Source organism: Carcharodon carcharias, chromosome 7 (assembly GCF_017639515.1).
Source record: "Carcharodon carcharias isolate sCarCar2 chromosome 7, sCarCar2.pri, whole genome shotgun sequence".
NCBI lineage: Eukaryota > Metazoa > Chordata > Chondrichthyes > Lamniformes > Lamnidae > Carcharodon > Carcharodon carcharias.
Window position 1 is genome coordinate 11,430,758 of NC_054473.1, and position 26,465 is coordinate 11,457,222.

The 26,465-nt window shown below is 51.9% G+C and overlaps 1 pseudogene; it reads left to right on the forward strand.

Annotated features, from left to right (window-relative positions):
• The first annotated feature begins 923 nt into the window (after positions 1-923).
• Positions 924-25,984, forward strand: LOC121279751 (annotated as a pseudogene).
• Positions 25,985-26,465: the final 481 nt, after the last annotated feature.

Below are 26,465 nucleotides of genomic sequence, written 5' to 3' on the forward strand. Positions count from 1 at the left end.
GACTTTACTTTGCTACAGCAAGTTATTGAGATCTGGAATGTGTTGTCTGAAAGGGAGGCGGAAGCAGAATCAGTTGTAACTTTCCAAAGGGAATTGGATATATGCTGGAACGGGAAACAATGACACAGTTATGGGGAAACGACATGGAACTGGGGCTAATTGGGTAACTCTGGCACAGGCACGTTGGACTGAATAGCCTCTTCCTGTGCAGTGGGACTCTTTGACTTGATTGATTAGATTTCATTAAAATTCTATAGCGTGACCAACCAACCCATGTAGTGGTCCAGTTCTTTCTTCTGTTACGTCCAGGATTAGCTTGGTTTCTCCCAGTTCATAATCGTGGTGTATGCGTGGAACGTTTATGTATTTCCTTACCATCTGAGTGATTTTTCTTAATTCAAAATAAATCCCAGCAGCGGGCCTTTTTGGTGATTTTAAAAATGATGAAGAGGATTATTTATGGTCACACACTTGTCCGGGATGTTTTGAAACACAACATCTCAATCACTGGTCTCACTCACAATGTCACACACACACACAAATATTAGATACAGACGGAGTTAAAGGCGTTAATTATAAAACGGAGTTTGTAACCGAGTCTTTATATCGATGCAGGCCCGATGTCTTGTTGGTTGAGTTGGTACATGAGTTGGAGGGAGGGTCTTTCAGAAAGAAAGGATTCGTGTGAAGCTGCAAAACCTATTGTGGATGAACAGCCAGAAGGTGAGTTCTCAGGTGGATTTGGAAATTGGAACAAATTTATTTGTTCCAAAGCGCGTTGGCTGTTTTGAAAGACTTCCAGCTGCGATGGTTCAGATGTTTCCCGGTGCTTCTGAGACCTCTCGCACACACGGGCCGAACGTTTTATGTCCGGCATGAGGGCGCGCGCCCCCCCGACACGCCCGAGCGTGATATGGCGCACGATGACATCGGGTGCGCTTCCTGACATCTTCGCGCATTCGCACGATAATTGGTCTGGCGGGGTCGTGATAATCGAGAGGCCCGTTGAGGCCAGCAACAAGGTAATTAAGTTGAAGCTTTTATGCTGCTCGTCCAACCTGACGGTGGGCGGGGCAGGTGAACAGGCTAAGCAGTCTTTACGTTTTTTTTTAGGAAACCTCACCCACGAGCGGGATGAGGTTTCCTGAAGCTGATACACCTCAATTTCAAAATAAAGCTTTTATTTAAAAGCAAGCCCCATCTCACGCGGCACAGTCACATGAGGGGACACGTTTCATTACATTTTTATTGTACTTATTAATTTTTTCTAAAAAAGCGCCTCGATCTCCCTGAGACAGCTCCGTGCCTCAGGGAGATCGAAGAAGCTCTTCCACGTGCATGTGTGAACTGTGCGCCAGCCCAGCTCTCCCTCCTCTCCCCCACCACCCCCCCCCCACTGTCCGCACAGGTAGCGCCGAGCGCTGCCGCTCGCAATCCACGCGGAGTGGGCTTCCTGCCCGCTGAGGGAAACATTCTGGCCATGGATTTGCTTTGTTCAGGTTCTATTATATGGCGGTTCCTGACAGTCAATCGCAGCGACGTGACTGCAGGGTTAACACTTCTGGGGTCCAGAGCACCACGACACCAAGGCCACTCGCCCTTATCTCTGTCCCGACCTGAGCTCAAATATTCTCCTTCGTTCAATATGGCACTCGGAGGCCTTCAGTCCAGGGATTTCATATTCCTCAAGCTCTGGTCCGTCCTCGCTCGAGGAGATGTTTAACCTTCAGGGGTAGCTGTGAAGTTCCCTTACTCAGGCCCCGTGTTTAACTAAATATTGGTCACAGACTCGAGTACGGTCCACAGCTTAAATGTCCATCGTCACATGTTAAGTTGCAGCCATCTCAACAGAGCTTGTGGCCAGGTCCACAAAATATAATCTTACTGTCGATAATATCCAATATCTTCACGCTTGCGGTGAGCTTCATTCCTTCAAAGCCTTTTTGAAGTCTAAACCATTGGGTTTTTTGACTTTCTGCCGATTCCCCACCTTGACCAGAGCACCAGATTATTTCATTTTTGGCCATTCTTCCTAAAATATGCTTCTGCGGCCAAATCATGAACCATTTCTGATCCATTACGTACTGATTAATCGAGTAGGGCCTTGTTGGATTGGGGACCCACTTGGAAACTGTCTATAATGCTCCCATTAGTCTAACTCCTTCCTTACGTTGTGTTCTGATATCTCCATCTGCAAAAGTTTAGAAACTCCTGCAGCCCCCCCACCCCCCGATCTCCATTGGCGCGTGTCCCCTTGTTAAGTTACGTTATCTCTTGCCTGGGGGTTTAGAAATTGCTTGCACTTGTATTTTCTGCATCATTTCCCATTCCTTTGTCATGCCCTGCCCTGATCTCAGCTCCTGATCCCGTGCACTCTGCTCCCTCCTTCCTGACATTGCAATTGAAGCTGATATTGATTCTGTCAACATTTCCTGTCCCTCCTTCACACATTAAAGAGCTTATGTTTAATGTAGAAACTCAGTCGTCTGGGTTCTATTTGGGTGGGGGGTAGTGGGGGGGGGAAGGGGGGGTTGATGGTTGGGCTGGGGGGAGGGACAAAGGAACCAGCTGCAGTGCAGCAGAAGCAGGAGTGCGAAAAAAATATTTGTTTATAACTTCACCAGTTGCGCCGGCTGGAGGTATGGAGGGGGAGGAGGAGGTGGTGGGGAGCGAGGACGAGGTGGTGGTGGGGGCGGTGAGGAGGAGGCTGTGGGGTGGGGGGGGGCAGGAGGAGGTGGTGGGGGGTTGAGGAGGAGGTGGTGGGGGGGTGAGGAGGTGGTGGTGGGGGTGTGAGGAGGAGGTGGTGGGGGGGGTGAGGAGGAGGTGGTGGGGGGGGTGAGGAGGTGGTGGTGGGGGGGGTGAGGAGGTGGTGGTGTGGGGTGAGGTGGTGGTGGGGGCGGTGAGGAGGAGGCTGTGGGGTGGGGGGGGGGCAGGAGGAGGTGGTGGGGGGTTGAGGAGGAGGTGGTGGGGGGGGGTGAGGAGGTGGTGGTGGGGGGGGGTGAGGAGGTGGTGGTGTGGGGTGAGGAGGTGGTGGTGGGGGTGAGCAGGAGGTGGTGGGGGGTTGAGGAGGTGGTGGTGGGGGTGTGAGGAGGAGGTGGTGGGGGGGGTGAGGAGGAGGTGGTGGGGGGGAGGAGGAGGTGGTGGGGAGGTGAGGAGGTGGTGGTGGGGAGGTGAGGAGGTGGTGGTGGGGGGGGTGAGGAGGAGGTGGTGGGGGGGAGGAGGAGGTGGTGGGGGGGTGAGGAGGAGGTGGTGGGGGGGGTGAGGAGGAGGTGGTGGGGGGGAGGAGGAGGTGGTGTGGGGGTGAGGAGGCGGTGGTGGGGGGGTGAGGAGGTGGTGGTGGGGGGGTGAGGAGGTGGTGGTGGGGGGGTGAGGAGGAGGCGGTGGTGGGGGTGAGGAGGAGGTGGTGGGGGGGAGGAGGAGGTGGTGGGGGGGGTGAGGAGGAGGTGGTGGGGGGTGAGGAGGAGGTGGTGGGGGTGAGGAGGTGGTGGGGGGGTGAGGAGGAGGTGGTGGGGGGGGCTGAGGAGGAGGTGGTGGTGGGGGTGTGAGGAGGAGGTGGTGGGGGGGTGAGGAGGAGGTGGTGGGGGTGAGGAGGTGGTGGTGGGGTTGAGGAGGAGGTGGTGGGGGGGTGAGGAGGAGGTGGTGGGGGGGGTGAGGAGGTGGTGGGGGGGTGAGGAGGAGGTGGTGGGGGGGGGGTGAGGAGGAGGTGGTGGGGGGGGGTGAGGAGGAGGTGGTGGGGGTGAGGAGGAGGTGGTGGGGGGGGTGAGGAGGAGGTGGTGGGGGTGTGAGGAGGAGGTGGTGGGGGGGTGAGGAGGAGGTGGTGGGGGGGTGAGGAGGAGGTGGTGGGGGTGAGGAGGAGGTGGTGGGGGGGGTGAGGAGGTGGTGGGGAGGTGAGGAGGAGGTGGTGGGGGGGTGAGGAGGAGGAGGTGGTGGGGGTGAGGAGGAGGTGGTAGTTGGGGGGGTGAGGAGGAGGTGGTGTGGGGGTGAGGAGGAGGTGGTGGGGGTGTGAGGAGGAGGTGGTGGGGAGGGTGAGGAGGAGGTGGTGGGGGGGAGGAGGAGGTGGTGGGGGGGGTGAGGAGGAGGTGGTGGGGGGGAGGAGGAGGTGGTGGGGGGGTGAGGAGGAGGTGGTGGGGGGGTGAGGAGGAGGTGGTGGGGGGGTGAGGAGGAGGTGGTGGGGGTGAGGAGGAGGTGGTGGGGGGGGTGAGGAGGAGGTGGTGGGTGTGAGGAGGAGGTGGTGGGGGGGGTGAGGAGGAGGTGGTGGGGGGGGTGAGGAGGAGGCGGTGGTGGGGGTGAGGAGGAGGTGGTGGGGGGGAGGAGGAGGTGGTGGGGGGGTGAGGAGGAGGTGGTGGGGGGTGAGGAGGAGGTGGTGGTGGGGGTGAGGAGGAGGTGGTGGGTGTGAGGAGGAGGTGGTGGGGGGGTGAGGAGGAGGTGGTGGGGGGGGTGAGGAGGTGGTGGGGAGGTGAGGAGGAGGTGGTGGGGGGGTGAGGAGGAGGAGGTGGTGGGGGTGAGGAGGAGGTGGTAGTTGGGGGGGTGAGGAGGAGGTGGTGTGGGGGTGAGGAGGAGGTGGTGGGGGTGTGAGGAGGAGGTGGTGGGGGGGTGAGGAGGAGGTGGTGGGGGGGTGAGGAGGAGGTGGTGGGGGGGTGAGGAGGAGGTGGTGGGGGTGAGGAGGTGGTGATGGGGGTGAGGAGGAGGTGGTGGGGGTGAGGAGGTGGTGGTGGGGGTGAGGAGGAGGTGGTGGGGGTGAGGAGGAGGTGGTGGGGGGGGTGAGGAGGAGGTGGTGGGGGGTGAGGAGGCGGTGGTGGGGGGGGGTGAGGAGGAGGTGGTGGGGGGGGTGAGGAGGAGGTGGTGGTGGGGGGGTGAGGAGGAGGTGGTGGGGGGGTGAGGAGGAGGTGGTGGTGGGGGGGAGGAGGAGGTGGTGGTGGGGGTGAGGAGGAGGTGGTGGTGGGGGTGAGAAGGAGGTGGTGGGGGGGTGAGGAGGAGGTGGTGGGGGTGAGGAGGAGGTGGTGGGGGGGTGAGGAGGAGGTGGTGGGTGTGAGGAGGAGGTGCTGGGGGGGTGAGGAGGAGGTGGTGGGGGTGTGAGGAGGAGGTGGTGGGGGGGTGAGGAGGAGGTGGTGGGGGGGTGAGGAGGAGGTGGTGGGGGGGTGAGGAGGAGGTGGTGGGGGGGTGAGGAGGAGGTGGTAGTGGGGGGTGAGGAGGAGGTGGTGTGGGGGTGAGGAGGAGGTGGTGGGGGGGGTGAGGAGGAGGTGGTGGGGGGGTGAGGAGGGGTGGTGGGGGGGTGAGGAGGAGGTGGTGGGGGGGTGAGGAGGAGGTGGTGGGGGGGGTGAGGAGGTGGTGGGGGGGTGAGGAGGAGGTGGTGGGGGTGTGAGGAGGAGGTGGTGGGGGGGTGAGGAGGAGGTGGTGGGGGTGAGGAGGAGGTGGTGGGGGTGAGGAGGAGGTGGTGGGGGGTGAGGAGGTGGTGGGGGTGAGGAGGCGGTGGTGGGGGGTGTGAGGAGGAGGTGGTGTGGGGTGAGGAGGGGGTGGTGGGGGGGTGAGGAGGAGGTGGTGGGGGGGTGAGGAGGAGGTGGTGGGGGGTGAGGAGGTGGTGGGGGTGAGGAGGCGGTGGTGGGGGGGTGTGAGGAGGAGGTGGTGGGGGTGAGGAGGAGGTGGTGGGGGTGAGGAGGAGGTGGTGGGGGGGAGGAGGAGGCGGTGGTGGGGGGGAGGAGGAGGTGGTGGGGGGGGTGGGGAGGAGGTGGTGGGGGTGAGGAGGAGGTGGTAGTTGGGGGGGTGAGGAGGAGGTGGTGTGGGGTGAGGAGGTGGTGGTGGGGGTGTGAGGAGGAGGTGGTGGGGGGGTGAGGAGGAGGTGGTGGGGGGGTGAGGAGGAGGTGGTGGGGGGGTGAGGAGGAGGTGGTGGGGGGGGAGGAGGAGGTGGTGGGGGGGGTGAGGAGGAGGTGGTGGTGGGGTGAGGAGGAGGTGGTGGGGGGGGTGAGGAGGAGGTGGTGGGGGGGTGAGGAGGAGGTGGTGGGGGGGTGAGGAGGTGGTGGGGGGGTGAGGAGGAGGTGGTGGGTGTGAGGAGGAGGTGGTGGGGGGGTGAGGAGGAGGTGGTGGGGGGGAGGAGGAGGTGGTGGTGGGGGTGAGGAGGAGGTGGTGGGGGGGGAGGAGGAGGCGGTGGTGGGGGGGAGGAGGAGGTGGTGGGGGGGGTGAGGAGGAGGTGGTGGGGGTGAGGAGGAGGTGGTGGTGGGGGTGAGGAGGAGGTGGTGGGGGGGGAGGAGGAGGCGGTGGTGGGGGGGAGGAGGAGGTGGTGGGGGGGGAGGAGGAGGCGGTGGTGGGGGGGAGGAGGAGGTGGTGGGGGGGGTGAGGAGGAGGTGGTGGGGGTGAGGAGGAGGTGGTGGTGGGGGTGAGGAGGAGGTGGTGGGGGGGTGAGGAGGTGGTGGGGGGGTGAGGAGGAGGTGGTGGGGGGTGAGGAGGAGGCGGTGGTGGGGTGGAGGAGGAGGTGGTGGTGGGGGTGAGGAGGATGTGGTGGGGGGGTGAGGAGGTGGTGGGGGGGGTGAGGAGGAGGTGGTGGGGGGTGAGGAGGAGGCGGTGGTGGGGAGGAGGAGGAGGTGGTGGGGGGGTGAGGAGGAGGTGGTGGGGGGTGAGGAGGAGGCGGTGGTGGGGGGGAGGAGGAGGTGGTGGGGGGGGTGAGGAGGAGGTGGTGGGTGTGAGGAGGAGGTGGTGGGGGGGGTGAGGAGGAGGTGGTGGGGGGGAGGAGGAGGCGGTGGTGGGGGGGAGGAGGAGGTGGTGGGGGGGGTGAGGAGGAGGTGGTGGGGGGGGTGAGGAGGAGGTGGTGGGGGGGTGAGGAGGTGGTGGGGGGGTGAGGAGGAGGTGGTGGGTGTGAGGAGGAGGTGGTGGGGGGGTGAGGAGGAGGTGGTGGGGGGGAGGAGGAGGTGGTGGGGGGGGGAGGAGGAGGTGGTGGGGGGGAGGAGGAGGTGGTGGGGGGGGTGAGGAGGAGGTGGTGGGGGTGAGGAGGAGGTGGTGGGGGGGGTGAGGAGGAGGTGGTGGGGGTGAGGAGGAGGTGGTGGGGGGGGGAGGAGGAGGTGGTGGGGGGGAGGAGGAGGTGGTGGGGGGGGTGAGGAGGAGGTGGTGGGGGTGAGGAGGAGGTGGTGGGGGGGGGAGGAGGAGGTGGTGGGTGTGAGGAGGAGGTGGTGGTGGGGGTGAGGAGGAGGTGTTGGGGGGTGAGGAGGAGGTGTTGGGGGGGTGAGGAGGAGGTGGTGGGGGGGGAGGAGGAGGTGGTGGGGGGGAGGAGGAGGTGGTGGGGGGGAGGAGGAGGTGGTGGGGGGTGAGGAGGAGGTGGTGGGGGGGTGAGGAGGAGGTGGTGGGGGGGTGAGGAGGAGGTGGTGGTGGGGCGGTGAGGAGGAGGTGGTGGGTGTGAGGAGGAGGTGGTGGTGGGGGTGAGGAGGAGGTGGTGGGGGGGAGGAGGAGGTGGTGGTGGGGGTGAGGAGGTGGTGGTGGGGTTGAGGAGGAGGTGGTGGTGGGGGTGAGGAGGAGGTGGTGGGGGGGGAGGAGGAGGTGGTGGGGGGAGGAGGAAGGAGTTGGGTGGGGGGTGCGGGGAAGTGGAGGAGGTGGGGAGGAGGAAGGTGGGGGGGTGGTTGGGGGGCACCGTGAGGTTGGGAAGTTGAGGGGAATGCGCCGGGGAAGATCCTATTGTGTCTGAGGTGAACATCTTGGCCATTTTGAAGTTTAAAACAAATGCCTTGACAACCACTTTTTTGCTGTACATTTCTCAGTTATCAGTTATCTAGTTGCTGAGCACCAGATAAAGCTGCTGCATCCTACAAAACCAACCAAGCACGTTTTATTTTATAAATAGACTTGCAAGCAGCATTGGGATGCCTAATCTAATTAAGTATAAAACATGGATAGCTCGGATATGTGCACTGCTAATGACCTTGCACATTACACAATCCTTCCTGGCGTATTAGTATAGAATCTACCTGAGCAATATGTTTATTACAGATAAGCTAATGGGATAGCTTTTAAATTCACTGCTTTATGATTCACACAAGTCAGCGCTGCAGTGGGGAGTGAAAGGGTCACATCTTCAGTTTAACCATAGTCTGTCTGAGCATTTATAATGGCCTTGTTTTATTAATGGTCCTTTGGGAGAAACTTAAGCCACATTTTTGTATCCTAATTTTAGTCTTTGCTATTCCATAATCTCACTCTCATCTTTGCAGCAGTTTTGATCCCAATGGGAGTACAGTGAAGTACTGACCATTCACAACCACCATTTGAGAGAAAGATTGTGCACTTAAAGAGTGCATTAGACATCCTCATGGTCTCTTTCAAAGCAACGCAAAGTTTGCCAGTCGTGATTTTTGTCCAGTGTGGGTTTCTCGCTCCTTTTTAGTTGACTAACACAACACCAGCAATGCAAAAGGCAAAGCTTGCACTTCTATAGCACCTTTCACCACTTCAGGTTGTCCCAAAGTGCTTTACCCAACCAAAGAAGCACTTTTTGAAGTGCAGCCACTGTGGGGATTGTGGGAAAGATGTATGTTGTTCCTGACCGTGAACCAAGAAACGATCCTGCACTCCTCATTTATGGTTGAGGCTGGCTAATGCTGACGGTGGTTAATGAGGCTGCTCCCTCATGGATGTCCTTTCTGAGGCTCTCTATTGATTTTCAAAGAGTCGTCGTTAAAGAGAAGCTGGTGGACTTGATTTTCTAATGAGGGTCAATGAGACAACTTCCTTTCCACAGAAGCAGCCAGCATAAGCAGATGGGTGGGAAGGTTTGTGTGGCACATTTGCTACGCTTTCTTCAAGATGCTCTGCATTCTCGCAACGTTCTGCTCCTCCTGTTCTATTTGGCAAATATGGCAAATGTGGTCCTGTGTGCTAAAGGGACATTGCATTCAGAAGTAAGATCTTGCATTGATTTAGCACCTTTCACCTTGGAAAGTCCTAAACCCCCTGACAGCCAGTTACATTTGTGGGAGAAGATGGTGCAGTGGTAATGTCATTGGACTAGTGATCTAGAGGCCTAGGCTAATTCTCTGGGGTCATGGGTTCAAATCCCACCACTGCAAATTCAAATCTGGAATTGAAAGCTAGTCTCAGTAATGGTGACCAGGTCTATTACTGACTGTTCACTAATACCCTTGAGGTGAGGAAACCTGCTATCCTTACCTGGTTCTGGCCTACATGTGACTCCCAGATGTGGTTGACTCTTAATGGCCTGAGCATTTAGGGATGGGCAACAAATCTGGCCTTGCCACCCACCCATGTCCCATGAAAGGATTAAAAAAAGCACTTTCTGAATTGTGATTAGTGTTGTAATGTAGTGCTGCAGTGCATTAGCGCACAGCAAGCTCCCAAAAACAGTTAAGTGACGAGATAATTTGTCGTAATTCAGTTGGTTGAGGGATAAATATCGGCCTAGACACCAGAGAAGAATGCCCCCCGCTCTTCTTCAAGATAGCGTCATGAGGTTGTTTGCATCCTCCTGAGAAGGCCGACAGGGCTTGGGTAATGTCTCAGCCAAAAGACGGCAGTGCAGCTCTCCCTCAGTATTGCACTGGAACGCAGCTTAAACAACCTTCTGACTCAAAGGGCAGGAGTGTGACCAGCTGAGCCATGGCTGACAAAGGTTGGAAAAGACTACCTGGACGGTCAGGACGTTTTGTAAAAAGGAAACCAAACTAAACATTGCCTCAAAAATCAAAAGAAAAATCTCTGTTGGCACTCAATGCTGAGGCTGATTCTTGAGGGGGGATGATGCTCTGGGATACTGTGCCCTTGGATCGGCACTCCAACACAAGTCATTGCCTGCATGGTTCAATGCTGAAGATTTTGGTGCGGGGGGAGGGACAGGTATGTAATTCTACCCCACTTTGTGCACTTTGTTATTTGTATAGTAATTGAGTATTTCATTTTATGGAGGCGGTGGGGATTCACTTGTGCCTCCTGTACATAGGAGCAGACTGAAACTGTGGTTCTTGGGTTCGGAGGTGCGCGTTTGGAATTTGGATCTCTGTAAATAAGAGCTTCCAAAGTGCGTAACGTATCGGTTCAAATCCTATCCTTCTTTGCCTGGTTTCTGGAACAGAACATACGTGACTAGGGCAAAACATTAAAGTGAAATCTTGTGACTGTAGCTGTTCAGTTCCTTTGCTGCAGGTTTTGATTAGCTTTCCAAATTTTAATTGAGGAAGTAGACATCAGAATAATAGATCAGTGAAAGGGGTTGTGGCCTTTGTTGGTGCTTCATTTAACAGAAAAAAAATTATATGCAGCTACCCAAAAGCTCAAATATTCATACATCAGCTCCCAGTGAAATGTGTGGTGACTACCTCCAGGAGGAGGTTAATACTGTGTCTTAATTCAGTCCTTGGGTGGAATCGACCCAGATTTGCACACGGGGCGGTAGTGGGCGGGATAAAGGGCGTTTCACCCGCCGGCCGCAATGGCGGGTTTTCGTGCTGTATCGTCCCATTCCCATCTCATTAATTATGCAGCCACGGAGAGACACGGCATCTCACTGACGGGCAGCCTCGGATTTGCCTGCCTCTCTGTTACCTCGCTGTTTCCTCACGCAGGCGCCATATTTAAACTGTAGCCGCACGCCCGCCCTTCTCAATCCTTGCAGCCCAGGAAGGTACCAGTGAAGTCGTGGTCCCGGAAGCCCTGATTCAGTGATGCATCCCTGGGATGCCTTCTGGACACCGTGGAGGCCCCCTCTGTTGTCCTCTACCCCCAACTCTGGCCGCAGGAGGTCATCAGTGTCACCACTCCAGCTTGGGAGTTGGTGGCAGAGATGGTCAGTGCCAATGATGAACATGCTAGGTCGGCCATCCAGTGCAGAAAACAGATGACTGATCTCATCCTGACAAGGTATGGCCAGGGTAAGGCAACCATCTCATCACTCTAAACTCACACACTCACAAGCCCATCACACATTCATTGGCATCTCACTCACTGCCAGCTCAAGGGACATCACCACTCACTCTCTCACACACACCCTCACATGTCCACCCAACTTCATCTCCTCTGGAGACTGTCTCCTCAGCCCTCACCATCTTGAGGCCGCTTGCACAGATCTACATGTGCCCCCCCCCACCACACACACCCTGGGATACCCCCTAACCTAGTACAACTCTCATCCTGCAGCCTCTTCCCTTGGCTGAGGCCACTTCTCCCCCCCTTCCCCAAGCAAGCACTAGCCCTGTAGCCATTAAAACGCCATCTCCACCTTACGGCTGGTCTGGTAGGTAGAGACCGGCCTATGAGCCCCCATAAAAGTGATGTGGTACTGCTCGTGAAGCCTGGCGCTAACGACAGTGAGTGCTGCCCAAAGAAAGGTAGGCAAATAAACCTTGAAGCCCCGAGCAAAGCCCAGCTCACCAGGTGCACGCCGCTTATGCATAGTTGTGAAACACGTTGGCGTGATTGCACGCCGATATGCCGGATGATCCAGCATCAAACAGTGCTTTAGATCAGGTGCAGCCTAAGGAATGGTGGCAAGAATGAAAGCAAGAGACAGACTTGTATTCCTACTATGACTTGACTCAAGTATCACAAAGTTATCACTCATTCCCATGGGATTGCCTGTGAAGGAGGATGATTTTCTCCCACTCTGGCTTGATAGGTTCTTTTTAAGGCTGAGTTGGATAGATTCTTGATTGACAAGGGTGTCAAAGGTTATAGACAGGAGGGCAGAGTTGAGGTCACAATCAGATCGGCCTTGATCGTATCAAATGGAAGAGCAGGCTCGAGGGGCTGAATGGCCTACTCCTAGGTCATATGTATATCTGTACATATGTATGTTAATTGTGAGGTGGCTGAAAGTCCAATGTGTGATCTGCAGACTCTACCACATGTTGAGCAGGTGGTGCTCGAAGGGTTGGGTAGGTGGGTAGTTTGGAGATTTGCACACTCTCTCTGAGGCCTTGACTTCACCTCTGCACATTCCGGTGAAGTCTCTTGATGTGTTCGGTGCCTTCCCAAAGGAGCCTTCTCCCATTGGCTGTTCCCAAGTCAGGGTCTCACATGAGTTAGCTGCAGATTTCTTATATCTAATTATGAGCTGCTGCACAACAACAACAACAACTCTTAATGTTGTGAAATGTTCCGAGGTACATCACTGGAATATAAACAGAAAATGTTTGACACTAAATCTCATAAACTAAGCTCTGCAGTCCTGCCACGTCCAGTCGTGAATGGTGGTGGACAATTAAACAACTCGCTGGAGGAGGAGTCTCCACAAATATCCCCATCCTCAATGATGGGGGAGTCCAGTGCATCAGCCGGAACTGCTTAGTAGATGATCCATCTCGACCTGCTCCTGAGGCTCACCGCATCCCAGATGTCAGTCTTCAGCCAATTCGATTCACTCCATGGGATACCAAGAAATGGCTGAAGGTACTGGATACTGCAAAGACACTTTACAGCCTTCTGGACTCAACATTGAGTTCAACAACTTCAGACCATGAACACTGTCCACCATTTTGATCTTTTTCCCTGCAATGCCAGCCAGTCTGCATCTTGTTCTCATGTTGTTGCTTTCAGACAGCTCTGACCCTTTCTCTGCTATTTACACATTCTGCTATTTTGCTTTCAGACAGTGCTGACCTTTATTCCACAATTAACACCTACTCTGGACCAAAGCTTCAGCCTTTAATACAATCGTTATCACTCCCTTTGTCTCAGAGCCTCTTTGTCATTTTATCTCTCATGACCTCTAACCTATCCCTGACCTTATATTTTGCTCCCCCTGCCTCTCCCCACTTTTTCAACAGCATAGAGCCCATCACCTTTGTATCTCTCTCTCCAGTTCCAAAGAAAAGTCATATTGCACTCAAAATGTTAACTCTGCTTCTCTCTCCACAGCTGCTGCCAGGACCTGCTGAATTTTGCAGCATTTTCTGTTTTTATTTCAGATTTCCAGCGTTCATAATGTTTTGCTTTTATTTGAGATCAGATCTAAGCTCTGCAGTCCTGCCACATCCAGTCGTGAATGGCGATAGACAATTACAAAAACGAATAGGAGGAGGAGGTCCATAAATATCCCCCTCTTCAATGAGGGGGGAGCCCAGCACATCAGAGCAAAAGATAAGGCTGAAGCATTTGCAACAGTCTTCACCCAGAAGTGCCGAGTGGATGATCCATCTTGGCCTCCTCCTGAGGTGCCTAGTATCATAGGCCATTTGGCCAATTTGATTCACTCCACATGATATCAAGAAATGGCTGAAGGCACTGGATACTACAAAGGCTATGTGGCCCTGACAATATTCTGGCAATAGTGCTGAAGCCTTGTGCTTCTGAACCAACAGCACCACTCAAAGCCTCAACCATTTCTTGGGGCAGAGAGTTCCAGATCTGAGTGAAGAAGTGTTTCCTGACTTCGCCCCTAAATGGCCTCAGCCCCAGTTTTAAGATTAAGCCCCTTTTGTTCTGGACTCTCCAGCAGAGGTAGTGTAGAAAATATCAATATCTTTGATCACCTTAAACCCTTCAGTTACATCAACCCTTAATCTTCAATGCTCGAGGGAATACACATGCAGTCAATGCAACCTGTACTCATAACTTAACACCTCTATCCCGGGCGTCATTCTGATAGATCTGTGCAGTACCCTCTCCAAGGGCAATATATCCTTCCTGAGATACAGTGGCCAGAAAGGAACTCAACTGTATGCCAGCTATAGAGCTCCATCATTTCAAACTTTATTACATTAATAAAACAAATCCCAGTGTATTTCATAATAATTAACTGCTAATGAAGAGTGATTCAGAAGTTTATATGCAAATACTCAGTTGACATTCTGAAAGCTTTTGATCCACTCCATCACCAATTTTAAATTGATTTGCACCTTGTGATTAGCTTTTAATTCAGGCGCTGCTGCTAATTATTCTTGGCCCATAGACGACGTGCCTGCTGTATGAATGCAGCAGAAGTAGCGACTGTGCAGCTCCTCAGGCTGGAGCGAGGGGTTAAACTGCTCTCAATTGGGCATTGCATTCAATTAGGCACATCTGAAGGAATTGGCAGTAACCAGGGTCTGAGCGACCATTGTAGCACCGTTCACTGATCCAACAGGCTCCTGGGGTTTTGGACATCTTGAGCAAGTATTGCCATCCATCTGGCTCTTAAATGTCTTCCTGTCCAATCTGTTGATGTCATGTTGGTGTCATGCTCTAAAGAAGTCATGTGGGCTTGAAATGTTAACTCTGTTTCTCTCTCCACGGATGCTGTTTTCCCAGCAGTTTCCGTTTGTAATTTTGTTTTAATATTACGTTGATGTCGTGTCTCAGCTTCTGGGTGATTAGGGAGTGTGATGGATTGGTACAGGACAGTTCTCTCAGTGTTCATCCAAAGAGAGGAGGATACAACTTCAGTAGCCAATTTGCTTTCTTGTGCAAGTTTAAAGAACATTAGGAACAGGGTGTAGGCCTTTCAGCCCTTCTAGAGCCTACTCTGCCGTTCAGTTAGGTCATGGGTCCAATTACCTGCCATTGCCCCACATCCCTCGATACACTTGTCCAACAAAAATCGATCAATCTCAGTTTTGAAAGCTTCAATTATCCCCAGCATCCAAAACCTTTTGAAAGAACGGGAGTTTCAATTTTGTATTATCCTCCATTCATGAGAATGGTTCCAGGGATGAGGAAATTCATTTAGGAAGATGGATTGGAAGATGTTAGGACTGTTTTCCTTAGAGAAAAGAAGGCTGAGAGGAGATCTGATAGAGGTATTCAAAATCAAGAGTGCTCTTGACAGAATAGATCGGGAGAAACTGTTCCCACTCATGAAAGGATTGAGAACGAGAGGGCACAGATTTAAAAGTAATTAGAAAAAGAAGCAAAAAGGTGATATGAGGAAAAACTTTTTCAGGCAGCGAGTGGTTAGGGTTTGGAATGCACTGCCTGAGAGTGTGGGGGAGGCAGGTACGAGTGAAGCATTCAGAAGGGAATTAAACTGTAACCTGAAAAGGAAGAATGTGCAGGGTTATGGGGAGAAGGCAGGAGAATGGCAATAAGTGAGTTGCTGTTTCGGAGAGCAGATGCAGACACAATGCACCGAATGGCCTCCTTCTGCACTGTAACAATTCCGCGATTCTTTAGTCCATGTGAAAATACACCTCTGGATTTTGGTCCTCAATGTCACAACTTTAATTTTAATATGATACCCGCTTTGTAAACCCGCTGGTTTCTCTTATCCTAGGCTGATCGTCCAAGTGGCCCACACTCCATGTGCGATCATACAACAACATCTTGGATTTACATGGCATCGTCAAGAGAGTAAAACAGCCCAAGACATTTCACAGAAGCACATTCAGACATATATTGGGACCAAGCAAGATGATAGTACAGGTAACGAATAGGTTGATGAGAGGCTCAAGGACTCAAAGGAACAGAGGGTGGTGGGGAGGTGGAAACGTTTATGGAAGGAATTCCAGAGCTAGTGAACTCACACTATTCAGCCTATTAGCCAATTAGTCCCACACCCCTACCCTTTCCGTCATAACTATGTGAATCTTTCCTTTTCAAGTATTTATTTGATTTGCAATGAAAGTTACTATTGAATCTGCTTCCATCGCCCTTTCAAGCACTGCATTCCAGATCGTAACAACTGGCCACGGTTTTGACAAAACCCAGTGTTTTAGTGCAGAGGCACACTGCGCTGGTGACTGCTGAACCAGCATTCACTTGTCTCGTATTGTTGGTGGATCCTTCGATCGGAAAAGGTGCCTCAGGTTGGTAGGTTGGGGATCTGGTTTTCCCCACTTTGCCTGAGTCCCTGATCTCAGTCACACTGTTACAGGAATGGGCTGAGTGATCTCAGTCACACTGTTACAGGAATGGGTCGAGTGATCTCAGTCACACTGTTACAGGAATGGGCTGAGTGATCTCAGTCACACTGTTACAGGAATGGGCTGAGTGATCTCAGTCACACTGTTACAGGAATGGGCTGAGTGATCTTAGTCACACTTTTAAAGGAAAGGTTCGAGTGATCTCAGTCACACTGTTACAGGAATGGGCTGAGTGATCTCAGTCACACTGTTACAGGAATGGGCTGATTGATCTCAGTCACACTGTTACAGGAATGGGCTGAGTGATCTCAGTCAGACTGTTACAGGAATGGGCTGAGTGATCTCAGTCACACTGTTACAGGAATGGGCTGAGTGATCTCAGTCACACTGTTACAGGAATGGGCTGAGTGATCTCAGTCACACTGTTACAGGAATGGGCTGAGTGATCTCAGTCAGACTGTTACAGGAATGGGTTGAGTGATCTCAGTCACACTGTTACAGGAATGGGCTGAGTGATCTCAGTCACACTGTTACAGGAATGGGTCGAGTGATCTCAGTCACACTATTACAGGAATGGGCTGAGTGATCTCAGTCACATTGTTACAGGAATGGGTCGAGTGATCTCAGTCAGTCTGTTACAGGAATGGGTTGAGTCATCTCAGTCACACTGTTACAGGAATGGGCTGAGTGATCTCAGTCAGACTGTTACAGGAATGGGCTGAGTGATCTCAGTCACACTTTTACAGGAATGGGTTGAGTGATCTCAGTCACACTGTTACACGAATGAGTCGAGTGATCTCAGTCACACTGTTACAGGAATGGGCTGAGTGATCTCAGTCACAATGTTACAGGAATGGGTCGAGTGATCTCAGTCACACTGTTACAGGAATGGGCTGAGTGATCTCAGTCACACTGTTACAGGAATGGGTCGAGTGATCTCAGTCACACTGTTAAAGGAATGGGTCGAGTGATCTCAGTCACACTGTTAAAGGAAGGGGTCGAGTGATCTCAGTCAGTCTGTTACAGGAATGGGCTGAGTGATCTCAGTCACACTGTTACAGGAATGGGCTGAGTGATCTCAGTCACACTTTTACAGGAATGGGTCGAGTGAGCTCAGTCAGACTGTTACAGGAATGGGCTGAGTGATCTCAGTCACACTGTTACAGGAATGGGTCGAGTGATCTAAGTCAGATTGTTACAGGAATGGGCTGAGTGATCTCAGTCACACTTTTACAGGAATGGATTGAGTGATCTCAGTCATACTGTTACAGGAATGGGCTGAGTGATCTCAGTCACACTGTTACAGGAATGGGTTGAGTGATCTCAGTCACAATTACAGGAATGGGTCGCGTGATCTCAGTCAGACTGTTACAGGAATGGGCTGAGTGATCTCAGTCACACTGTTACAGGAATGGGTTGCGTGATCTCAGTCACACTGTTACAGGAATGGGCTGAGTGATCTCAGTCACACTGTTACAGGAATGGGTCGAGTGATCTGTCACACTTACAGGAATGGGCTGAGTGATCTCAGTCACACTGTTACAGGAATGGGTCGAGTGATCTCAGTCAGACTGTTACAGGAATGGGCTGAGTGATCTCAGTCACACTTTTACAGGAATGGGTCGAGTGATCTCAGTCACACTGTTACAGGAATGGGTCGAGTGATCTCAGTCAGACTGTTACAGGAATGGGTCGAGTGATCTCAGTCACACTGTTACAGGAATGGGCTGAGTGATCTCAGTCAGACTGTTACAGGAATGGGCTGAGTGATCTCAGTCACACTGTTACAGGAATGGGCTGAGTGATCTCAGTCAGACTGTTACAGGAATGGGTCGAGTGACCTCAGTCACACTGTTACAGGAATGGGCTGAGTGATCTCAGTCACACTGTTACAGGAATGGGCTGAGTGATCTCAGTCACACTGTTACAGGAATGGGCTGAGTGATCTCAGTCACACTGTTACAGGAATGGGCTGAGTCATCTCAGTCAGACTGTTACAGGAATGGGCTGAGTGATCTCAGTCACACTGTTACAGCAATGGGCTGAGTGATCTCAGTCACACTGTTACAGGAATGGGCTGAGTGATCTCAGTCACACTGTTACAGGAATGGGCTGAGTGATCTCAATCACACTGTTACAGGAATGGGCTGAATGATCTCAGTCACACTGTTACAGGAATGGGTCGAGTGATCTCAGTCAGACTGTTACAGGAATGGGCTGAGTGATCTCAGTCACACTGTTACAGGAATGGGTCGAGTGATCTCAGTCACACTGTTACAGGAATGGGTCGAGTGATCTCAGTCACACTGTTACAGGAATGGGCTAAGTGATCTCAGTCACACTGTTACAGGAATGGGCGGAGTGATCTCAGTCACACTGTTACAGGAATGGGCTGAGTGATCTCAGTCACACTGTTACAGGAATGGGCTGAGTGATCTCAGTCACACTGTTACAGGAATGGGCTGAGTGATCTCAGTCACACTGTTACAGGAATGGGCCGAGTGATCTCAGTCACACTGTTACAGGAATGGGCTGAGTGATCTCAGTCACACTGTTACAGGAATGGGCTGAGTGATCTCAGTCAGACTGTTACAGCAATGGGCTGAGTGATCTCAGTCACACTGTTACAGGAATGGGTCGAGTGATCTCAGTCACACTGTTACAGGAATGGGCCGAGTGATCTCAGTCACACTGTTACAGGAATGGGCTGAGTGATCTCAGTCACACTGTTACAGGAATGGGCTGAGTGATCTCAGTCACACTGTTACAGGAATGGGCTGAGTGATCTCAGTCACACTGTTACAGGAATGGGCTGAGTGATCTCAGTCACACTGTTACAGGAATGGGCTGAGTCATCTCAGTCACACTGTTACAGGAATGGGCTGAGTGATCTCAGTCACACTGTTACAGGAATGGGTCGAGTGAACTGTCACACTTACAGGAATGGGCTGAGTGATCTCAGTCACACTGTTACAGGAATGGGTCGAGTGATCTCAGTCAGACTGTTACAGGAATGGGCTGAGTGATCTCAGTCACACTTTTACAGGAATGGGTCGAGTGATCTCAGTCACACTGTTACAGGAATGGGTCGAGTGATCTCAGTCAGACTGTTACAGGAATGGGTCGAGTGATCTCAGTCACACTGTTACAGGAATGGGCTGAGTGATCTCAGTCAGACTGTTACAGGAATGGGCTGAGTGATCTCAGTCACACTGTTACAGGAATGGGCTGAGTGATCTCAGTCAGACTGTTACAGGAATGGGTCGAGTGACCTCAGTCACACTGTTACAGGAATGGGCTGAGTGATCTCAGTCACACTGTTACAGGAATGGGCTGAGTGATCTCAGTCACACTGTTACAGGAATGGGCTGAGTGATCTCAGTCACACTGTTACAGGAATGGGCTGAGTCATCTCAGTCAGACTGTTACAGGAATGGGCTGAGTGATCTCAGTCACACTGTTACAGCAATGGGCTGAGTGATCTCAGTCACACTGTTACAGGAATGGGCTGAGTGATCTCAGTCACACTGTTACAGGAATGGGCTGAGTGATCTCAATCACACTGTTACAGGAATGGGCTGAATGATCTCAGTCACACTGTTACAGGAATGGGTCGAGTGATCTCAGTCAGACTGTTACAGGAATGGGCTGAGTGATCTCAGTCACACTGTTACAGGAATGGGTCGAGTGATCTCAGTCACACTGTTACAGGAATGGGTCGAGTGATCTCAGTCACACTGTTACAGGAATGGGCTAAGTGATCTCAGTCACACTGTTACAGGAATGGGCGGAGTGATCTCAGTCACACTGTTACAGGAATGGGCTGAGTGATCTCAGTCACACTGTTACAGGAATGGGCTGAGTGATCTCAGTCACACTGTTACAGGAATGGGCTGAGTGATCTCAGTCACACTGTTACAGGAATGGGCCGAGTGATCTCAGTCACACTGTTACAGGAATGGGCTGAGTGATCTCAGTCACACTGTTACAGGAATGGGCTGAGTGATCTCAGTCAGACTGTTACAGCAATGGGCTGAGTGATCTCAGTCACACTGTTACAGGAATGGGTCGAGTGATCTCAGTCACACTGTTACAGGAATGGGCCGAGTGATCTCAGTCACACTGTTACAGGAATGGGCTGAGTGATCTCAGTCACACTGTTACAGGAATGGGCTGAGTGATCTCAGTCACACTGTTACAGGAATGGGCTGAGTGATCTCAGTCACACTGTTACAGGAATGGGCTGAGTGATCTCAGTCACACTGTTACAGGAATGGGCTGAGTCATCTCAGTCAGACTGTTACAGGAATGGGCTGAGTGATCTCAGTCACACTGTTACAGGAATGGGCTGAGTGATCTCAGTCACACTGTTACAGGAATGGGCTGAGTGATCTCAGTCACACTGTTACAGGAATGGGCTGAGTGATCTCAATCACACTGTTACAGGAATGGGCTGAATGATCTCAGTCACACTGTTACAGGAATGGGTCGAGTGATCTCAGTCAGACTGTTACAGGAATGGGCTGAGTGATCTCAGTCACACTGTTACAGGAATGGGTCGAGTGATCTCAGTCACACTGTTACAGGAATGGGTCGAGTGATCTCAGTCACACTGTTACAGGAATGGGCTAAGTGATCTCAGTCACACTGTTACAGGAATGGGCGGAGTGATCTCAGTCACACTGTTACAGGAATGGGCTGAGTGATCTCAGTCACACTGTTACAGGAATGGGCTGAGTGATCTCAGTCACACTGTTACAGGAATGGGCTGAGTGATCTCAGTCACACTGTTACAGGAATGGGCCGAGTGATCTCAGTCACACTGTTACAGGAATGGGCTGAGTGATCTCAGTCACACTGTTACAGGAATGGGCTGAGTGATCTCAGTCACACTGTTACAGGAATGGGCTGAGTGATCTCAGTCACACTGTTACAGGAATGGGCTGAGTGATCTCAGTCACACTGTTACAGGAATGGGCTGAGTGATCTCAGTCACACTGTTACAGGAATGGGTCGAGTGATCTCAGTCACACTGTTACAGGAATGGGCTGAGTGATCTCAGTCACACTGTTACAGGAATGGGTCGAGTGATCTCAGTCACACTGTTACAGGAATGGGCGAGTGATCTCAGTCACACTGTTACAGGAATGGGCTGAGTGATCTCAGTCACACTGTTACAGGAATGGGCTGAGTGATCTCAGTCACACTGTTACAGGAATGGGCTGAGTGATCTCAGTCACACTGTTACAGGAATGGGCTGAGTGATCTCAGTCAGACTGTTACAGGAATGGGCTGAGTGATCTCAGTCACACTGTTACAGGAATGGGTCGAGTGATCTCAGTCACACTGTTACAGGAATGGGCTGAGTGATCTCAGTCACACTGTTACAGGAATGGGCTGAGTGATCTCAGTCACACTGTTACAGGAATGGGCTGAGTGATCTCAGTCACACTGTTACAGGAATGGGCTGAGTGATCTCAGTCACACTGTTACAGGAATGGGCTGAGTGATCTCAGTCAGACTGTTACAGGAATGGGCTGAGTGATCTCAGTCACACTGTTACAGGAATGGGCTGAGTGATCTCAGTCACACTGTTACAGGAATGGGCTGAGTGATCTCAGTCACACTGTTACAGGAATGGGTCGAGTGATCTGTCACACTTACAGGAATGGGCTGAGTGATCTCAGTCACACTGTTACAGGAATGGGTCGAGTGATCTCAGTCAGACTGTTACAGGAATGGGCTGAGTGATCTCAGTCACACTTTTACAGGAATGGGTCGAGTGATCTCAGTCACACTGTTACAGGAATGGGTCGAGTGATCTCAGTCAGACTGTTACAGGAATGGGTCGAGTGATCTCAGTCACACTGTTACAGGAATGGGCTGAGTGATCTCAGTCAGACTGTTACAGGAATGGGCTGAGTGATCTCAGTCACACTGTTACAGGAATGGGCTGAGTGATCTCAGTCAGACTGTTACAGGAATGGGTCGAGTGATCTCAGTCACACTGTTACAGGAATGGGCTGAGTGATCTCAGTCACACTGTTACAGGAATGGGCTGAGTGATCTCAGTCACACTGTTACAGGAATGGGCTGAGTGATCTCAGTCACACTGTTACAGGAATGGGCTGAGTCATCTCAGTCAGACTGTTACAGGAATGGGCTGAGTGATCTCAGTCACACTGTTACAGGCAATGGGCTGAGTGATCTCAGTCACACTGTTACAGGAATGGGCTGAGTGATCTCAGTCACACTGTTACAGGAATGGGCTGAGTGATCTCAATCACACTGTTACAGGAATGGGCTGAATGATCTCAGTCACACTGTTACAGGAATGGGTCGAGTGATCTCAGTCAGACTGTTACAGGAATGGGCTGAGTGATCTCAGTCACACTGTTACAGGAATGGGTCGAGTGATCTCAGTCACACTGTTACAGGAATGGGTCGAGTGATCTCAGTCACACTGTTACAGGAATGGGCTAAGTGATCTCAGTCACACTGTTACAGGAATGGGCGGAGTGATCTCAGTCACACTGTTACAGGAATGGGCTGAGTGATCTCAGTCACACTGTTACAGGAATGGGCTGAGTGATCTCAGTCACACTGTTACAGGAATGGGCTGAGTGATCTCAGTCACACTGTTACAGGAATGGGCCGAGTGATCTCAGTCACACTGTTACAGGAATGGGCTGAGTGATCTCAGTCACACTGTTACAGGAATGGGCTGAGTGATCTCAGTCAGACTGTTACAGCAATGGGCTGAGTGATCTCAGTCACACTGTTACAGGAATGGGTCGAGTGATCTCAGTCACACTGTTACAGGAATGGGCCGAGTGATCTCAGTCACACTGTTACAGGAATGGGCTGAGTGATCTCAGTCACACTGTTACAGGAATGGGCTGAGTGATCTCAGTCACACTGTTACAGGAATGGGCTGAGTGATCTCAGTCACACTGTTACAGGAATGGGCTGAGTGATCTCAGTCACACTGTTACAGGAATGGGCTGAGTCATCTCAGTCAGACTGTTACAGGAATGGGCTGAGTGATCTCAGTCACACTGTTACAGGAATGGGCTGAGTGATCTCAGTCAGACTGTTACAGGAATGGGCTGAGTGATCTCAGTCACACTGTTACAGGAATGGGCTGAGTGATCTCAATCACACTGTTACAGGAATGGGCTGAATGATCTCAGTCACACTGTTACAGGAATGGGTCGAGTGATCTCAGTCAGACTGTTACAGGAATGGGCTGAGTGATCTCAGTCACACTGTTACAGGAATGGGTCGAGTGATCTCAGTCACACTGTTACAGGAATGGGTCGAGTGATCTCAGTCACACTGTTACAGGAATGGGCTAAGTGATCTCAGTCACACTGTTACAGGAATGGGCGGAGTGATCTCAGTCACACTGTTACAGGAATGGGCTGAGTGATCTCAGTCACACTGTTACAGGAATGGGCTGAGTGATCTCAGTCACACTGTTACAGGAATGGGCTGAGTGATCTCAGTCACACTGTTACAGGAATGGGCCGAGTGATCTCAGTCACACTGTTACAGGAATGGGCCGAGTGATCTCAGTCACACTGTTACAGGAATGGGCTGAGTGATCTCAGTCACACTGTTACAGGAATGGGCTGAGTGATCTCAGTCACACTGTTACAGGAATGGGCTGAGTGATCTCAGTCACACTGTTACAGGAATGGGCTGAGTGATCTCAGTCACACTGTTACAGGAATGGGTCGAGTGATCTCAGTCACACTGTTACAGGAATGGGTCGAGTGATCTCAGTCACACTGTTACAGGAATGGGCTGAGTGATCTCAGTCACACTGTTACAGGAATGGGCGGAGTGATCTCAGTCACACTGTTACAGGAATGGGCTGAGTGATCTCAGTCACACTGTTACAGGAATGGGCTGAGTGATCTCAGTCACACTGTTACAGGAATGGGCTGAGTGATCTCAGTCACACTGTTACAGGAATGGGCTGAGTGATCTCAGTCAGACTGTTACAGCAATGGGCTGAGTGATCTCAGTCACACTGTTACAGGAATGGGTCGAGTGATCTCAGTCACACTGTTACAGGAATGGGCCGAGTGATCTCAGTCACACTGTTACAGGAATGGGCTGAGTGATCTCAGTCACACTGTTACAGGAATGGGCTGAGTGATCTCAGTCACACTGTTACAGGAATGGGCTGAGTGATCTCAGTCACACTGTTACAGGAATGGGCTGAGTGATCTCAGTCACACTGTTACAGGAATGGGCTGAGTGATCTCAGTCACACTGTTACAGGAATGGGCTGAGTGATCTCAGTCAGACTGTTACAGGAATGGGCTGAGTGATCTCAGTCACACTTACAGGAATGGGCGGAGTGATCTTAGTCACACTGTTACAGGAATGGGCTGAGTGATCTCAGTCACACTGTTACAGGAATGGGCTGAGTGATCTCAGTCACACTGTTACAGGAATGGGCTGAGTGATCTCAGTCACACTGTTACAGGAATGGGCTGAGTGATCTCAGTCACACTGTTACAGGAATGGGTCGAGTGATCTCAGTCGCACTGTTACAGGAATGGGTCGAGTGATCTCAGTCACACTGTTACAGGAATGGGCTGAGTGATCTCAGTCACACTGTTACAGGAATGGGCTGAGTGATCTCAGTCACACTGTTACAGGAATGGGCTGAGTGATCTCAGTCAGACTGTTACAGGAATGGGCTGAGTGATCTCAGTCACACTGTTACAGGAATGGGCTGAGTGATCTCAGTCAGACTGTTACAGGAATGGGCTGAGTGATCTCAGTCACACTGTTACAGGAATGGGCTGAGTGGTCTCAGTCACACTGTTACAGGAATGGGTCGAGTGATCTCAGTCACACTGTTACAGGAATGGGCTGAGTGATCTCAGTCACACTGTTACAGGAATGGGCTGAGTGATCTCAGTCACACTGTTACAGGAATGGGCTGAGTGATCTCAGTCACACTGTTACAGGAATGGTCTGAGTGATCTCAGTCACACTGTTACAGGAATGGGCTGAGTGATCTCAGTCACACTGTTACAGGAATGGGCTGAGTGATCTCAGTCAGACTGTTACAGGAATGGGCTGAGTGATCTCAGTCACACTGTTACAGGAATGGGCTGAGTGATCTCAGTCACACTGTTACAGGAATGGGCTGAGTGATCTCAGTCACACTGTTACAGGAATCGGTTGAGTCATCTCAGTCACACTGTTACAGGAATGGGTCGAGTGATCTCAGTCACACTGTTACAGGAATGGGTCGAGTGATCTCAGTCACACTGTTACAGGAATGGGCTGAGTGATCTCAGTCACACTGTTACAGGAATGGGCGGAGTGATCTCAGTCACACTGTTACAGGAATGGGCTGAGTGATCTTAGTCACACTGTTACAGGAATGGGCTGAGTGATCTCAGTCACACTGTTACAGGAATGGGCTGAGTGATCTCAGTCACACTGTTACAGGAATGGGCTGAGTGATCTCAGTCACACTGTTACAGGAATGGGTCGAGTGATCTCAGTCACCCTCCCCATCCCACCAGTAGCAAGGACAGGGTGGAGCGAACCCACAGCCACAATGCGCTGTGGGTGGGCTAAAGGGCCACGTGGTACTTCTGCCCCTCACTGGGGAGGAAGTCCCTCCCTTGGGAGCTGCCGGCCAATCAAATTGGCTGACAGGTCCATCAGTCCTGGCTGCGCCAAGAGCACACTCGCTTTCCACCGAGCTCCACCCGGGGTAAGAGGAGGGGGGTCCCTCGATATATGTTTGCAAGGCCTTTCTGGAAACATGGGCCTGTTCCTCTTTCTACTTCTTTCCATATCGAGAAGAAAGGAGAGATTGTTGACATTAAGGGCACAGGCAAGATACAGAAGGATATGGCCCACAAATGTTACCATGTCGAGACAGGAAGAATTTATAATGTTACACAGCATGCTGTAGGTATTATTACCAGCGAACAAGTCAAGGGCAAGATCCTTGTCAAAAGAATCAGTGTGCGTATTGAGCACATCAAGCATTGAAAAAGCAGGGGCAGCTTTCTGGAAGCGAATGAAGAGCCACAGAGAGAGCAGCTAAGGAGAAGGGGACCCGTGTTGAGCTGAAATGCCAGTCTGCAGAGCCCTGGAAGGCACACTTTGTATGAACCAAGGCAAACAAGCCACAGTTGCTAGAATCAATTCCATATGAGTTCATGGCATCATTTTGATACCAAATCAAATATGTTTCCTGTGTCGGGTTAGCTAGCGCTGTAGGAAGGAGTTTAAACTAATTCGCCGGGGGGAGGGGACGTAGAATGTTAGCGGAATAGGGACACGTCATAATACAGTAAAATAATCAAATCAGAGGGAGTACAGCTGCATTAGGTTTCAAGGGAGTAAGGCAAGGCTGGATGGCCTCTACTTTAATGCCACAAATATTACAGGTAAAATGGATAAGTTAAGGGTGAGCATTGACATGTGGAATTGCGATATAGTAGCCTTCATTGAGACATGGTTGAGGGAAGGCAGGATTGGCAGCTCAACATTCCGGGGTATAGAATCTTCAGGCAAGACAGGGGAGGGGGTAAAAGAGGAGGAGGCATTGCATTATTAGTTAAGGAGTTAGTTGCTGCAATAAGGAGACGTGATATCTTGGAGGGGGCATCGAATGAAGCTTTTTGTGTAGAGTTTAGGAATAAAAAAGGGGCA